The 15,330-nt window shown below is 35.7% G+C and overlaps 1 protein-coding gene across 3 annotated transcripts in view; it reads left to right on the forward strand.

The window, feature by feature from the left end:
* Positions 1-15,330, forward strand: part of 14-3-3zeta (tyrosine 3-monooxygenase/tryptophan 5-monooxygenase activation protein zeta) — a 45,934-nt gene continuing 30,604 nt past the window's right edge. The window contains exons 1-2 of one of the 3 annotated variants that reach the window (XM_072908150.1): positions 55-149; positions 14,571-14,644. The gene's annotated coding sequence lies outside the window, so the exon portion shown is untranslated. Of the gene's footprint in view, positions 150-14,570; positions 14,645-15,330 lie in introns of all 3 variants that reach the window. The other 2 variants (XM_072908151.1, XM_072908148.1) reach the window with 2 other exon arrangements.

Genomic DNA, 15,330 nt, shown 5'->3' on the forward strand with positions numbered 1-15,330 from the left:
CGCTCCACGCCGGAAACGGGCGTACTAGCGCCCGGCAAGATGGTGGCTTCCGCTGGTCGCGCCAGTGCATTCAGCGAGAGCGTAGTGAACGGTAGCCGTTGAACACGTCGAAAGCTCGATTTCCCAGGTCGCTTACAGCACTCCAAAAGGTGAGTCCCCTCCCTCTTCTCCTGACCGTTCGCCCGTTGACCTCTCGTATCGTCGACGGACGCGATCGCGCGTCGCACACGTCGGCGAATTACGCGATGTGCGCCGTAACACGGCCCGTGTGAACCCCGTAGCCATGCAGCCCGACGACATCGGGCTCGTCGGAATTTCGCCGGCGGTGTAATTACGCCGCGCATTTCTCTCTCTCTCTCTCTTTCTCTTTCTCTCTCTCTCTTCCTTCCTTCCCTCCCTTCCCCCTCCTTCGTTTTCGCTCTCGTTGAATCGAATTAAATCGCGCGACACGATCATCATTCGGGCCGAGATACGGGCGAGATCATGCGTATCTTTTCGCGATCCGAAAGCGGCTTGCCGCACCGATGACGCACGAGACGCACGCGAGAGAGAAAGAAAGAGGGAAAGAGAGAGAGAGAGAGAGAAGGAGCGCGCCCGTCGTCTCGCCGTCGCCATGTTGCGACCGGCGACGAAATTCCTCGCACGTTGCCGGGCTATCTCGAGGGAAAAATATCTGCGTGGCTCCGGTGGTTATCAATCGGACGATAACCGGGAGTTAGAAGGTGATGATTGATGAGAATAAAGTGAGGGGGGAGAGAGAGAGAGAGAGAAAGTGAGTGAGTGAGTGAGAGGCTAGCGCGACGATACTCGCCTGACCATTCGCATCGATCGCTTTTTTCCATCCCTATCTATCTCTTTCTTTCTCTTCCTTCCTCCCTCCCTCTCTTTCGAGTTTTTTTTTTTTGACTCTTATTTACAGAACACTGGTCTGTAAAAGTTATTATCTGCGATGCCGTAATCGTGTTTTCTTTTAAAATACGATTTAAGAATCTTCTCGGCATTTTCGCACATTTATCTGATACGTTAATTGCGCGTCTCGTGAAAGAGTAGGTGGGTGACTTTTATTAATGACATGTGTGCCGCGAAATCGATACGCGAAACGAGGATGTTTCGTTATAGCGCGGGCACTTGGCGTCGTTTGTAAGAATTGCGTGATCATGTAGAAAATATCGTCTACTTTGCGGCACACTGTTTGAAAGGTTGCCCACCTTTGCTTATGCGCACATATCTTGTATATGTATAATATAAACAGACAAATGTGTAAAGCCGTCCACAATCTATGAGACAGATGATCTACGTATGTCGCAAATACATCTTTATACGTAATTCGTTGTACAGACTAACGTGAATATGTATCGCGCATTAGTTTATATTAATTTTTAAAATACCGTAAATAAAGGTAGAAATTTTATTTTTGCATAAAACCAATTTTTTTTAATAAAAAAAACTATATATATATATATATTAGATAATTACATTTTATTATTTTTTCATATATACTTGTAATGTCATAATAAAATTTTTTTACTGATAGTTGGAAAATTAATACTCTATTGTTTTATCAATTTGTTTTGCAATATGTCACGAATAACAAAAAATTTTTTTCTAATATTACAAAATAACGAAATTAGAATAACAAGCAGATGTTAAGTTAGCTTTTCGATATACGAACTTCCGAAAAGCTTCCGATATATGTTTATTCAATACATGCTTTCACATATCAGTTCGATAAACAAATCTCTTTCACGAAGCTTTCTTCGCTAATTGAGGTGTGTAATGAATGATATCAGATTATCTAAAAAAGTCCGTCCATCTTGCCTCTAAGTCATCGGCGAGGTCTTTTCGCCAAGGCCGACACCACCCTCCCTTCTTCTCTTTCTCTCTTCTCCCGATCGCCTCCGCGGTTCTATGTATTTGCGTAATGAGCGAAGGCCTCTTTTACGTTCCGAAGGCCATCGCATTTCTCATTCTCGCGACACTCTCGCGATCACTCGTGACTGTCGCCATTCATCCGTCGACGGTTTTACTGACCGATCATAACCTACCTACCTAAGCACGCGAGAGAGAAAACGATACTTGTATGTACGATGTCGAGAAGAAGCATTTAACACTTTATATAACAAATCTTATCTTCTGTCAAAGCTCAAAATATTAAGACGTCAGTAATTTTTTAATTCACAGTTAAAAAAATGGGAATTTAATACTTAGATTAAAAATTATGAAATAGAAACAACTGGCAAGTCCAATTTTCACTAAAGAAATTTGATGACTGTAAATTAAAGAATTAAAGAATTTAAGTCTTTTTTCGTCGTTTACATTCTGTATTTTTCATTAAATTTACAAAGGGTCGCATTTGCATATGACTGACGTCATCCATGTTTTGTGCATTAGCGCGATGATCAATACACGTATTTTTATATCCGTACGTGATAAGAATGAGAAAAGTCGATTAAGTCAGAAAATATGCTATTTTGAGAACCTGATGACTAATTAAATTATCGTTAGTTCGCGAAAAGCGAAACGCGGATTAATCTTCTAGTAGACGTGATCAGCTGTAAGATATTGGCGATCCTTTTGTCAGTGCATTCTCGAAAATACGCTATGGGGTTTCTATACAGAATTAATTGCTCTCTAATACGTTCCTAAAAGACAGAGATCTAAAATTACATCTGAATAAAAATTCTATCGTATCGAGCATTATTGAAATTAATCGCTAAATTTTCTCTATAAGAATTGGAGAAACCTTAGAGATTATTTCAAGAGTAATTATAAAATAGAGCGTAAAAAATGTCAAATATTTAATCGTTTTGATTATACATATATTATTAATCTATATGCAATCATATATGCTGATTATGCAATTATATATGCGCTTGTTTAATGCGATCCAATTCTGCGATACACACAGATGCTTTAACGTATCTCGGGACTGCTTATAGCAATTACTGTGGTTGCATTGCGCTCACTCTAATGGGAGTATTAATTCAAAATGATTTGACGTTAATGATTATTCTGATACATTATTTACCACAATGTTGGGTAACATTGAGGCATCGCGTGCCACTAACTTTGTTAGTACGGAGAGCCCTTAATTAGTAAACGGTTTGCCTCAGGGCTCGTAATCCATCGAGTTCGACATTCAACAGTTTTCGGTTTAATGCGAGTTATTTATCAGGATCCACATCGACCAAATAATCGATTTATCACGCGCCAATTTGAGATTCCCCTCTCTCAGACTCTTTACCTGAATTTTACATGATACGCACATCTGTGTCAACTCAGCTTTGATTCTGGATGAAAGCGTTTCCGAAATCGTATATTTCGCCCGTCGATGCAGCGTCAATTTATTCCATCGCTTGTCGATCTCGTGAATAATGTCACAGCCAATCAAATGTGTCAGTAGTTTACGCACCGCTTGTAATTAAATTTATGCAATTTCGAACTATTCAATTTCGTAGACTTTGCGAATTAATTTTTATTCGGCTATTAAGATGTCACTTTTTTGCGTGATACGTTTCATTTAAAAAAAAAATTCTTTTACATTTTATAGTATATGCAAATAATTCACGATTATTCGCTTGGACGTTATAGTTTCTAGTGATTAAAAATTGATGCATGCTAAAACTAACTACAAGGATATTTATCATAAAATGCTTCTAATTTTATTGGAAATTTTAGTAAAATATCTGACGTGATTTTATCGATTTGCTTTTAGGCGAGCAATGACAATCGTAAATACGATTCACTCGCGATTTACACAATCTTTAACGGATATAGCGATTCGCTATATTATAATAATTATTATTCGAAAAATTTTACATCACAAAGAGATTGCACATTTTTTTATTTTGTCTATAAAGCTACAAAATTGCCGTTAAAACGTTTTAATAAGCATACGTACTATGAAGTTTCTGTTTTAATAATTACAAACTTGATTGCAATAATAATTACATACTTGACATTTTAACATAAATGTTTGTTGGACTCGTCGCGAAAAATATTGAATTCAATTATGACCAACAAGAGGCAATCAGACTTTTTCCCCTTTAACTACACGTTCGGGAAAATATTCGACGGCTGACAGAACGCGCTAATGGATTTCTGAAAATCGCGTTTCTGCCGTAATGATTATTCCATCTGCGGGTGGAATTCGACTTGACGCGAGCTCATTTCCTCATTCGAAAGCGGCGTCCGTGATCGGAATCGCGTCAGGCTTATTCAAGAAAACTATTCATTCGGTGCATCGCCGTTACGGCCTGTATATTCGTTTAGCCGAAATGTGCATTTGATTTCCACGTAGTCCATGATAACAGAGGCTTCTAATAATAATACGTCGAACACGGTAAAACGCGCCAATATTTGATGCAAATTTATGACAATCGTGAAAAAAATTTGGTATTCTAAAAATCTATATATATAATAAATGTGAAATATATATATACATGAGATATTGAAAGAGATTTTCCTTTTCCAATATTCGTGATTTAAAAAAAAATTACAAGTCTTTTGGAATCTTTGAAATATTTTGTATATCGAAGAATATATTTCTACAATTAGTTAATAAATATATAAATTTATATATTTATAAAATATTTATCGAATATACATATAAAGGATTTATATATATATATATATAAAGCCTCTGTAAGCCTAAAGTAACGAATTGGAGTAAAAATTTTATAATTCTCCTTAATATTGTTATCGCGAACATTTTTCTCACGCAAAAACAGATTGATATCAATTAAAAATCGAATTAAACTGCGTATTAGCAGACTGGAATTATCGCCGATATTATCGTGAAGCGTAGTTGAAAAATTCGACGATTATTCGTGACAATCGCGATACAATTAGCATCTCGCAAGTTACGTTTCATTTGCATAAACATGTGTCGCGTCGATCTGCACGAAATCGACATTAATTATCGCGCATCAATTAGTCCCGCGTTTCAAGCGAGCTCTGTCATTAACATGTGTCTCTTGCCGTTGTCGAGATCCCGGACGTTGGAACTGTTTCGGGCGCGACGTAGTTTGCAAAGTTCTCGCTGTTTTAAGCTGTCCGGAACTCGTTTGAATTAACGCGCGAATTAATTGCGCAACAAGGAAACAGACTCTCATCTTGAGCATCTTGAGAAAATTTAACAACGTCGATATAATGAATATGTAATGTTCCTTTTTACAAAATGTTATGTTATTAATATAATTATTATGCTATAAAAATTTTATAAGACAAGCTGTATCGTAAAAATGACCGTTTCTTTTACCGTGAAAATTCTCTAAATATTAACGTACCATTAATAACAGAAAGAGGAATAGAATTATATTTTCTAACAATTTTAATATTGAAGTATAGTTATCTTTTAATTACCATTTTAATTCTGAAAATGTAAAGTAATTAAGATGCTTTTATCGTAAAAATTTAAATTTTAATAGGCGCACGTGCGCGTTTTACGTCAGAATCCGAGCTTCGATGAAACGTATCACGATAAAAGAAAGTTGTAGAAATTATCTATCAGCCTTAAAATGTCTTTTATATGTAAAACTTTAAAAGACCATGAAATCTGCTTTAACTTAAAATGGATTTTCACGGAATACACGTGCATGGCTGTTCCGACATCTTACATATACGTATTCGATGCTTGATAGAATTATGTCGCCACATTTGGAGTGCGATCAGCGCTATCTTAAATAATAATATTTCACAATTTATTCTACTGTGAAAAATTGCATTGAATAACCGCATATTTGCGCGCGAGGATATGATAACAGAAATTGCGTAATAGCGTGAATAGCAACGATTAAGGAGAGGCATCAATCGGCACGTAACCGGTTGCGTAATACGTCTATGGCGGAAGGGCAATCTATTAAATTGACATTTTCGTTGCGGACCGTCGAGCTATCGATTCCCATCGATAACACCGGATTAAATGGTCAGGGAGGGCGGATCCCAAAGGCCAAACGCGATTGTCTCCTTGGGAACACTTTATGTTTCCACTCGGTCAGAGGGAAGGGGCGAAAAGATTTCTCATTATTATTACGGTAATACGGAAGTTTGAACTAATATGAATATATTGCTGGCAGGAATGAAATGAAAAATTCGCTCAACGTAGAATTTTTGAACATTGAAAAATTGTAAAAATTTGTAATTAATCTGTTCGAATTTTTTATGTGTAAAAATTAAAAATTTTTAAAATTGTTCAGAGAACTTGTGATACTTAAAAATTGTGATTTAAAAAAAAAGTAATCTATTATATATTTACAAACCTTGTGGAATCTCAGATCTATGAAGTCGTACGATTTGCAAAACCTATACTTTATCCTGAGATTTAAAATATAAAAATTTACGCTCCGATTTTGTTATCTATTGTATAATTAATTTTTGGAAAATAAAATAAAATGTCAAATAAAGGATCTATAACTTTTGCTCAATTCTTTCTCACTCGCGGACAAAATTCTTAGATGGACTCCTTTTCTCAGCAGGCACGTGTAAAAAGTGCGTAAACAAACACCCTCGCAAACCTTTATTCAAGCTCAGCTGGATGATTGTGCAACCCCCTCCGGCGGATCTCGTCAGCGAACTCTCCGGGGGGTCGTACTGTAGAAGTGGTTGCGAGAAGGGTCTCTCAGGTCGCTTTTAAGAAACGCTTTTAGCGCCCGGCATTCGTTCATAAGTGAATTTACTGAGATAATTAGCTGATACTACATAGTTGATATTCCCCATCGACATATGACCTGCATTTCCGAAAGGGTTTCTCTCTTCTTTTTTTGTGATTGTGAACATACAGATTAAATCAATTCATAACAATTTCGCACTTTGCACGAAAAAAATGATGAAAACGTATAAAGAGGAGAAAGATATTTTTTTAGAAATTTGTTTTTAATTTTAGAGCGCAAAATTTTTAATATAAAAAATATTAAAATGCATCATTTTTTTATTTTTATTTTATTAAATTTACGGTGGATATTTTTATTAAATCTAATAAAGTTTGAAATTTTGCGATAATTAAATAAAAAAAATTACGTTTAAGTATTAATGAATTATTAGAGGTTTTCTGTAGAAATTTTAATTTTAACCGAGCTTGGTCGAGAGGACCAGCCTCGGTATGTCAAGGTTGCATTGTGGATCGTTACTCGTACGAGCATACGGTATCGCGACTCATCATCTCTCGTTAATTAGTAGTCCGGGGAAAACGGATTAGGATCGAGTGCTTAGGGAATGGCAAACCGGTCGCGCAGTGTAAATTAGAAGGCACAGTATAATCCGATTGCACTGCTATGATTTATGTTTTCCCTCGTGTAATTCAAAGATCGATATGTTCGATTACACGGTAAATTTTGCTACGTATCAATCAATCTCACGATTCTCGGCGATGCTTTATTTCAAGGTTCTTTGTTATTAAAAAATAATATCCTTTTATATTGTATTATTTTATACAAATTATTTTCTATAAAGAGAGATTTGGAAAGCAAATTTATAAAGAACTTTTATTAAAAGAGTTGATTAGATTTCAACTCTTTTATTGACTTTATAATTTTCTAAAATAAAAATTTATGTGAAATAATATTTTTAAGATTAAATATTTTGATTATATATTAAATTAAGATATTAAATAAAATTGAATATCTTATGATTATATAATTTTTTATATTTCAGTATATTGACAATGATGATTTATTTTGCTATGGCTTTTTTTTATGCAAAACACAATTTTTCATTATACTTCGAAATAAAATTTTACGTCAGTGCAATCCCACATGGGATCGCGGGCGTTATTCGCGAACGCGCGCGAATGACGTGTCCGTGACGGCAGAGCAGCCGCGTGCGTGACTCATGTTGAGAAATACACGGAAACTGCGTACGGAAATAAAATCGTCGAAGGAGTGAATTGTCGCGAGAGAAGGTCGCGAAATAAAATCCGTAATTAACTTTGAGGCATTACGAGATGAGGTTCTGAATTATTTAATCTCTCTAAAAGATATATAATCAAATTTCTTTTTCTACAAAAATATCGCAAATTTTCTCGAAACGACTCTGAAAATTGCGCGTGTAATAAAAACTGATAACAATTTTTCGCGAATAAGACAAGGGCTCGTCATATCAACGAGAAGGCAAGAAAATGACTGTAAATCTTTTCTTTCTATTTCTTGATTCACGCTACGCGTCTAGAAGACGCGTGCCGTGCGTGCGTGAGGTGCAGAGCACAAAGTCGCGACGCGGCTTGACATCAGCCGCTATTCCAAGCCGGGTGACGCACTACTATCTTTCGCCGAGTGTCCGTACGCCGGTGTGCGTGCACGTGCGTAACGTAAAGGTTCTCGCGTGCAGCCTCTTTTTCCGGTCGGTTCACTGCCGATGTGTAGGGGACGCGCCGTTAACGTCCCTGGCCATTATTCGCAATCGATCCGGCGTCGTATCCACTTCACGTAGCACGCGATACTCGACAGGAAGATATACATACGTTGATTTGATTGAAAGATTTGTGAGATTCGGCGGATATATCGATTATTACGAAAATACAATTTCTTATATTCGTTATATATAAAAGTCTATGATACTGTATCGTGTAATTAAAAAGAAAGAAATTATTTTTATCATTATAGTCTCTTTATCGCGGATAGTGTCACATCAATGTCACATGAAATTGGAAGATATTAAAAGTATGCAAACATGCGTTTCTCTTATCGTACCTGAGATAAGGAGAAATGTCTCTATCTCTTACGGTGTATGTGTGTGGTCACGTAAACCAAATAAATGAAATATTTCCAATAATATAAAATAAATATATTTTAGAGATATATTTCAGAGGGTCTAAGAATAATATACTCGAGAAAATACATATTGCATCACACACAATAGCTTCTATAAATTCTTTAATGAAGAAATGAAAGGAGTTTATTAAGGCACATAAAAGAGAGTATCTTGGACAAATCTCGCCGCAATTTTTTTTCCGTCTCCATGTATTTTCGATTGTATCCGCGCGTGTGGATCCGTCTGAATGGAACTCGGAAGCGCTAGTAAAGACTGTGAATGGTAGAGTATGGTAGAATGACCTCTACGCGACAGCCACATTAGATAACTGCTGACTCACCCAAATTGCCAAGGAAAATCCTTTCTTATCTATTATATAAAAAAAAAATGGCATTTTTATTGCTACAAATTATTGTAGAGTCCGATAGAATTATTACGAGATCTTGGAAAGATTCGAAAGAACTTTCATAAAAGTATATAGTAATTTTTTTTTTAAATTCTACAAGTATAGAAAATTTTATAAGAAAAAACTTTGCTGATTAAAATTTAGAAATAATAATATTAAAAATGAATGTGTGAAAAGTGTAGTAAGTAAATTTAAACAATTGTGCGAGAATATATGATCAATTATTTTTATAGAGATATCACGCGTAAAATTTGCTTTTTCATCTGCGTGTAATGGACGTTATCTTTCTGGGAAACTGGCAAAATGGCAAAATCCGACGTTTATATATATTCGTAGCCATTTCGGTTGCGTTTCACGCTGCGATATCGCTTCAGATAGCGTCGGCAATATTACAGCTCGCGCTCGGATATTCAGCATTGTGCGATGGGCACCCATTGTGTTCGCAGAGAGAGCGTATTGGCGTCTCTTCTCATACTCAGGAAGTATCTGTATGTATATGTGTGAAACTGTCGAGACGTCGGGGATATTTAGGATTCAAGTGACTTCGTAGGATATTACTGTTGCGTTGATTCTGTTTTGCAAGCACGTAGTTTCTTGAAATATTGAAAATTAATCTTTTCGACGTTTTGTAGCAATAGTATTAGTTCCAGGGAACGTGCTTTAAAAAATAAAATGTTTCATATTACATCATAAAAGAATCACCTCACGTAGTTTATTTAATAATACTTGAATCGGACTTTTTTTTTTTTATCACGAAGCAATATCGTTAATCTACAAGAACAGTATTTTAACTTTGTGACTGTATTAAATGCAATATTTTAAATAATTAAAATTATTTCAAAGTTATTTTTAGAATTATTAATATGATATAAATATACTTATGATATTTCTTTTTTTTTAATACAATAATTCTTATAATATATTTACAATGACACATACACACACACACACACACACACACACACATACGGCGTGATTAATTCTATTCTCATTAACCGTAAACGTTAATGAATCTGAATTAAAATCTCAATACTGTTTCCCTGAATCGTATCGACGCGAAAATAGCAGAGAAAAAAAGAAGGGAGTTATAAAGTGCACACGTACTAATTGCAGTTTGTTGGCCGGAGAAAGAGGGGAAGGTTCATCTCTTTTTCGACCTTCGTTTGCACGATGAAAGCCCTTGGGCTAAAGTGGCTGCGTGTGTACACGTACACAATGCCGTTTATACGCGTACTATGCCACCTGTGGCTCGTTCGTCCACTCGACGACGACGATTTCGAGTAGATTTCACGTCACCCCAATCTAGACCAATTTAATACCGGAATTATCGGAGAAAATCCCCTAATACACGTATTTCCTCCAAGACGCAAAAGTATACAAAACCGTACGAAAAAATTCTTAAATCGTGTACAAAGAATGTCGATGGCCGTTAAAATGGTACGCAGTTCGCAAATGTCAAAGAAGATTAGATTCTCGCTCATTTTAAGCGAATGTCATTTGATTAACTGTTTTAATTCGACAATTAAACATTATCGTCCAATTAATGTAAGGATATATCGATATGTGACTGTATTTCTCGCTGTATATTTTAGTGACAGTTCTTTTACGTAGACAGCTGAGTGATAATAATAATAATAATAATAATAATAATAATAATAATAATAATAATAATAGTTGATGAACGTAGTTTTATCATCTTTATTTGTGTCTTTTAAAGTGTATATAATTAATCGAAATCTGTTCTTTCTATATACCTATCAATCAATTATATTTTAATTACATTTCGAAAACTATTCGCACATTTCGATATTCTCTTGTCAAGGATGAATCATTTCGCTGTTTGACGAGAACAACGTTAAATTCAACTGTTATCAAGCACTCTATAGAAAAGAACTCGAAGAGGTCAACGAGCTTCTGATTAGTCGGCGTTTTTTTTTTTTTTCCTCCATTTTACACAAAGATTGCGATAAATTGGTGTGCGCGTCGCGCGGTGTAGTTTAATACATTTGCAATTATCGATTAACTTATTGTCGCTGCCACCGTCACCGTTGCTGTTTGCTGTTGTTGCTGCTCGTGATGGTTCGGACCGACCTGATGTCGTCAGTGTCCGACGTCGCTATCGGCAACGACATCGTGTTTTCCGTCGGTCAAAGTCGTGGCGAGAGAAATGTTCGCATTTCTGGCCGTTTTTTTTTTTTTTTTTGATATTTTCGATGCTCTGACCGACGATATATCGATCGATATGTCGCTTTCGAGTCTCTGACAGGCGTTTTCGTCGTAATACCAGCCAATGCACGGCTGGCTGATCCGTTGTTTTTATCCTCTCAACTTTTTAAGCGGGTATACGCCGCCATACATTCTCGAGATTGAAATTTGGCAAAATCGCTTTTGCAGATTAAAATGGCTCACGTCGATTTTTAGACAGTCCCTCACGTGAAAAATAGCAGACGTACGTTCCATTTCTTCTTGTCATTCTTCTTTCTTTTTCTTTATATAACTTGTTCTCTTTATTTTTAATTTTCTACTGTAGTAACTTTAATCTTTTTTCGCATCATAATTAGCAATTTTTTCTTTTTTTTTTTAATTCAAATACGTACTATTAACGTACTATTTTATTTTTCTCTTGTACTTTTTTCGCTCTGATTGCACTTGTTCCAAAATTAATGACAATATAATAGAAATAATTTTTTTCACATCAATGTAATTTGCATGCGACATCGAGTGACGAAGTCAGTTGCCTCAGCCTATAAAACCAGAAAGGATTTTTATCGCCTAACATTATGTAGATTGAAATAAATAGACCATGTTATTCTCGAGTACCTTTAGAAATGTAATTATCGGTGTGTCTTATACCAATGTACAGACTTTGCAATGGTTCTATTTTTCAATTTCATTTTTTTCCGTTGGATATGACGATTAATACTTTAAATGAATGCACAATGGATTAATTTTAACATATTTTAGTCATTTTTTAATTTACTTAACATAAAGGATTAAAAATACAGCTAATAGCTTTTAATAACTGTAAAAGTAGTTGTTTAAATAACGACTTGTTTTTTTTTAATAACTTTAAAAAGTTGATGGATGAATAAGTTTTCACGTGAACATAGATACTTGACAGTATCATGACGATATTATTATGACGAGAGAGTTTATCCTGAACATGACATTTCGAAAGAGGATAAGAACACGTAGGTCGAAGTCGGAGAAAAATAGAACACGTAAGAGGTGACGTTGTTTATTCCGAGCACAACATGACATAAATCTAACGACACTGTGCTAAAAGCAACGTCATTGTGTACAACTAGGAATGAAGAATAAAACTGCAGAATAATTTAATCTAAATTTTATTATCATACATATACATCGCGCAATGTATACGTGTGTACGTTGCAAATATCATTGGTTGTCAAGAAAAGTGCAAGAAATATTAGTCCGTTAATAGACGACACTGAATCGCGATGCGATATGATATGATTTTCGGAAAGGACAGCATCGATTTCGTTACCCGACGACGCAAGAATTCGAATCGCGAGTGTTATCGGTATATATATATGTATACTTGGTTACTCTCTCGCCGGAATAATTCCGCAGACGAATGAATTCCAGTCTAGTGTGGGCAAGGTCAGTGTCGCACGTTAAAGCAACAACACACGACAAACATGGTTCTCGATTTGCGGCGCGCGCGCGCGCGCAACGGTTTCGCATCGCGGCTTTACGAGAAAAGCGCATTCATCCTGCTCTCCGGCGCGGATCGGCCCATCGTCGCGTCCGCTAAACGATTCGCGGCCGTTTGCCAATTAAAAACAAACACGCGCGGCTTATCTGCGGTCGACGGGTCGACGGGTCGTCGTCGATAGAAAGGGGGAAAGGGAAAAACAGGATCGCGCGTCCTGTTTACTATTACCGCCCCGTGTATCGATCTCGTTCCGAGGGGCACAATCGTGCGCGCTCAATCGAGACACGTGTGACATTTGTATGAAAATCGGCAATTACATCGACAATGTTGACGGTCGTAAAAGTTTGTAATCTTATAAAGTAATTCGAAATTTTGTCAAAGTATTTTATTTAGAAAATAGTATTGCAAAGTTGCAAGTTGTTTCTGTGTCCGAACATCTACAAAGCGAGATTCTCTTAAATGGAATAATAATAAAATTCACTGAAAGAATCAGTCGGTAACTCTTTCAGTCATTGTCAGTGATGTTTGAATAAAAAATGTAGGTCTTTTATATTACAATATTATATATTTTGTTAAAGAAACATCTAAATTTGATAAAATTCTGTTATTTTTTTTATAGACTTATGATATACATTTTAAAAATAAAGTATCTGATATATAATTCTGAATTTAAATATTATATACATTTATATATGTTATTCTATACACAGAGTGTTTTATGTATGGAATTTTTTTTTTTTTTTTTTTTTGCAAAAATAGCAACTTGATAAAAATTTTTAAATTGCATTTTATAAATATTGTATGTACGATTTTTTTAAAAAATAAAATTAAAGCAAAGTGTAAATACTTTTCACGGAAGATGAATAAAATGCTTACTAATTTTCGGTGAAACCTGGTGGTTAGTACTTTAACCAGTGATATTTTCATTGATTCACTTTAAAAGAGAAAAATCTACAAATCTTTAGCGGCGCTGAATCAAGGATACAAAGACACGCTTTGATCTCTAGATTCAAAAGATTTTTGATTTGCTGGATCTGTTTGTACGTGTTCCAAGACTCGTCAATACGAGAAAAGAATATATTGAGAATTCTTTAAAGCTTTGCCGATAGATGGATGTAAATGTTCATTTTCGACAAGTTGGACAACGCGATTACATCCTTCGCGAAAATATTCCACGATTGACGATAGCCCGGCGGAAATGAGTTCATATGCGTCACACGCAAACCGCGAGCCAATATTGATCTATTTGTTACTAACCTAGTGTATGTACGCTGTATTCCGAGTAAAACGTTAAAGGCTCGCTCACACCGATCGACATCGAGAATTTTCATTAAATATCGAACAAAATACACGAATCACTTCAAACATTCGTTAAATTACCAATTCAATTATTGTTAAACGTCAAATAAGCTTTGTATTCTCAAGAATGTTTCAAACGTTTTACTCGCGCAAAAATATTTTGTTTTATACTATAATTTTAGTAATTACGTTTTTTAATTATTGCGAATAATATTTGATAATTGCGGTTAACAGATAGAATTCACATAGTTATACCGCATAAAATTACCGTTATTAATATTAAATATTTAAACTACTTCTGGCGCTCAACCTCGAAAGAATATTATTGCGCTACAATGGAGAAATTATATGGATGATGGATAGAGGTGGAAATCTCGCGCGAACGCTGCGTCAGGCTTGATTTATGCTCAAACTCATCGTTCTCTTTATTCCTTTTTGCAGGTAAGTCCACCATTATCGTCACCACCATCCTCGTCGACGTCGTCAAAGGAGACACTGTACTGCCGCAGAAATTGGTTCGTAAAACCACCCTTTATCGATTTTCGTTAGCCGACATGCCGCATACCTTCGCAAGTTTCTCTCGCGCGTTCTCGCATATATGTAAACGCGTTACATACTCGCGCATCTTTCACACGGTGAAGTCGTGTAGCTTGTTCAGGTAGGCCCTGGCTTTTTTTTTTTCCCTCAGTAGGTACGTTCATCCGCGGAGATTTTTAATAAGATTTTATTTACTGTCCGACATTGACGGTGTCTCTGCGTTCGAAAACCGACGATATTAAACGAGTCTTTGAAGACGCGAGAATTGGTCTGTGATACCTGGATCCTATCTGGAATTTATAATACGTTGAACAACAAGAGAAAATTCATAATTTTCGGGATTTCGCAAAATCTAGCGTTTGAAACAAGCACTCAAATTTAAAGTGAAAGCCAATAATCTGCGTCAATTTTACAATCTGTTAACGTCACGAGTTTACCAAAGAAATCGCGTATTAAAGAACTAAAGAAATTAAAAAATCCAAAAGTCTTGTAAGATTAAAAATTTCAACATCAAGATATTATTAAATTTCTCAAAAATTTCCTTCGTCGTGTTTAATTAATTTCATTTATCCGCATAAAACGTACATCGTTATAGATGCATCGATTAAGAGAGATTTTCATTTCGAGTTGTATGCTCGCTTGTGCGTTTTTTGTGTCATATCGA

The sequence above is a fragment of the Anoplolepis gracilipes genome, chromosome 16, assembly GCF_047496725.1.
Source record: "Anoplolepis gracilipes chromosome 16, ASM4749672v1, whole genome shotgun sequence".
Lineage (NCBI taxonomy): Eukaryota > Metazoa > Arthropoda > Insecta > Hymenoptera > Formicidae > Anoplolepis > Anoplolepis gracilipes.